A 3,241-nucleotide genomic window follows, 5' to 3' on the forward strand; every position below is an offset into this window, starting at 1 on the left:
AATCCCAGGCCTTTAGCAGGGATTCACAGCTTCAACCAGCCATCCCAAATGGGGCCTCCCATTCTGCCATTTGGGAGAGTGAACTTTCACAGTAATGGACACTTAAGAAAGCGACAACTTAGCCCAGCGTGGTGCCACTTGGCAATGTGACAAATAATGAGCTCTTAAATCACTGAATTACAGGGTGAAATGATTTATTGACCCATGTAGCAAACAGCGTTACCCAGGGAACATTAAAGATTCCCTCTGTTTTAGATTTCACACATTCTCTAACATGTTTATGCAGCTGGATTGTTTTATTATAAACTCAATTAAGCCATGATAAGTGAGCCAACATTACAACCCCAAATCAGAAAAAGTTAAGACAATATGTAAAATCAAAATTCAATCTGAAAATAGTGATTTGTAAATCATCTGTCCTGTGTTACACTAAAAACAATACAGCAGCACATTATTTGATGAGATATCACCAAGTGATTAAATGTGTCAGGTGTAATTTTGTCCCGTTCTTCCTGCAAACAAGTCCTGGGTCATCGATGATTCAATTTGCGTTTCAAAATGTGCCACACATTCTCTATTGGGGACAGGTCAGGACAGCACTCACACCCTTTTCCTCCACAGCCAGGCCTTGGTAATTTGTACACTATGAGGTTTTGCATTGTCTTGTTGAAATACGCATGGGCGTCCTTGGAAAACACGTCGTCTTGAAGGCAGCATATGTTGCTCCAAAATCTCTGGGTATTTTTCAGCATTAATGGAGCAATCACAAAAGTGTAAGTTACCTTTGCCAAGGGCACTGACATGACCCCAGGCCATGACATACCCAGGCATTTTGAACTTGTTGCTGGCAACAACCTGGATTCTTTACAAAAAAGACCTGAAATACAGATTCGTCTGACCACAATACCTGTTTCCACTGTGTGATGGTCAGTGTCAGATCTCTCTGAGCCCAGAGCAGTGGACCGCGCTTCTGATCACTGTTGACATAGGGCTTCCTTTTGGCACAGTGCAGTTTTAACTGGCATTTATGTAACCAAGTATTATGGTGCCTGACGCAGGTGTGCCAACGTAATCCTGAGCCCATGTGGTTATATCGCTTATAGGAAAGTGAAGATTCTTGATGCAGTGGGTCTGAGGGATCGGAGAGCACGGCCATCTTGCTTAGGCTTGCGCCCTTTACGCACTAAAATCCCTCCAGATTGAATCTTAGAATTATGTTATGCACCATAGAGAGTGACAGATCCAAATCTCTTCCTATTTTTCTTTGAGGAACATTGTTTTTGAACATTTAAATAATTTTCTCACACATATGTTGGCAAACTGGTGGTCCTCGGCCCATCTTTGCTCTTGGATGCCATTTTTGTACCAAGTCATGATCGCAGTCACCTGTCGACATCACCTGTTTCAAATGGAATCATCATTTCATTGTTTTACCTCATTACTGGCCTTGAAATGCAACTGTCCCAACTTTTTAGAATGTGTTGCAGCATCAGAATTGAAGTGTGTTTGTTTTGAAATTAGTCTAACTAAATGTCAAATTTTGCCTTTGACATTCACATTTCAGTTTGCTAAATTTACTTTAGTTTGCAAAAGCTTGAGGTTTCCTTTTTAGTATTTGAAAAAGATTGTTTCCACTATTGTACTTGGATCTTACAAAGCCTGTTCCTGAGTTTTCCCTCCTCCTGGACCTGTGGATTAAGTGCTACTACGATTTTTTTTTAAGGCCAAGCTTAGTTGCGGTCTGTTCGAGAGGATCAGCTCATTTCCTTTACCGCTCTGAGAGCAGAGCTTGTCTTGGAAGATCAACGTCTCCTCTTTTGTTACATCAGTCATGCAGGTCCTGCATCGCACAATGGCGTCGGGGTGGTTGGTGGGGTGTTGACGGGAGAGCACAGAGGACCACCTGACCACCTACTGCCGGGGAACACTCGCACTCACACACACTGCTAATTGTGTCTTTATCGTTCTGCTGACAGCAGATCTGTTTGAATGTTTCTTTATTTGTCCTCCCCCTGCTATAGAGTTAGTTAACATGCTTTATTCTGCTTTGACATATGAAACCACATACACCACAATGTGTAATAGGCTCTTGCATGTTCCAAATAACTGGGCTCTGCTCAGAGGATTATTTGAAACAGTAATGTACAGACTTCTTTCTCAGTTTTGTTGAAATGATAAAGCTGTTGCAACTCTTTTTCCATTAAAAAACAATCCACCTTTATATTTCTATCCACCTCATCTAACATGTTATGATCATCTCCAAATGTTTAGTCTGTTCATAATATGTGTCACATAAGGGACCAGTGGGTGTAGAGGTTTCATATTGATTTGTTTACACTTGGGATATCCATGACTCATATCATCTCTGCAGTTGTTAAGAAAAACATTACAACAGATTTTCAAATTAATGTGCAAATAGATACTTTTGGACTGGATAAAGAAATAAATGAAGTTTAATGAAGTTTTTTTTTTTTATTGTAAGAAATCCTCAGCTTCCTACATTTCCACATCTGTGGCTCTACAAAAACCAAATAGTATTTTCTGTTTATCCACCTCAAAAGTAGTTAACAGGAAACAAAAAGAGACCAGAGCCTAACGTGCAACTGCACATTCTCATTAAAAAGGGGGTTACTAAGACAGGATCAAGGAACAAAATAAACAATCACCAGTTGCACCATTCTTCATCCGAAGTAAGAATGCAGAAGCCGTTGGACCGCTGGCCTGTTAGTGATGGCACTTGTGATCTGTTTTCACTGCAGCCTTGACAAAGCCCAGCATCAGCCTCTTACTCTCGCTCTCACACACACATACACACGCACACGCAAAACCCCCACAGGCCATTTGTTTTGTTAAGTATGTGCTAAATGCTACAAGCTGATTATCATGAAAGGGGGTGAGCTTCTCTGTTTTCTGCAGGACCCAAAGTGTTTTAATAACGCTGGTAAGAAACACCTCTGCTCCAGGAGTTCTCAGACCTCCTTGAACTTCACAGAAGTGGTTCAATGTTGATGAGTCCACCCATGAGTCCGAGGGCTTCTCAGGTCATGGTTTTAATTTGTAAAATGATGAACAGAGCTTACAAATCATAGTCTTTAAGAAAGCTGTACATTAACTTTTTGAGATGTTTCTGTTCCTTAGTTTGTCTTTATATACATTATATAACATTTTTAAACTTCGAGCCATTGTTTAAAAAGCCAAGATCACTGTTGTATCAGATGCTACAAAACTAAATTTGGAAATT

The sequence above is a fragment of the Monopterus albus genome, unplaced genomic scaffold (assembly GCF_001952655.1).
Source record: "Monopterus albus unplaced genomic scaffold, M_albus_1.0 scaffold4.1, whole genome shotgun sequence".
In the NCBI taxonomy this organism is placed as follows: domain Eukaryota; kingdom Metazoa; phylum Chordata; class Actinopteri; order Synbranchiformes; family Synbranchidae; genus Monopterus; species Monopterus albus.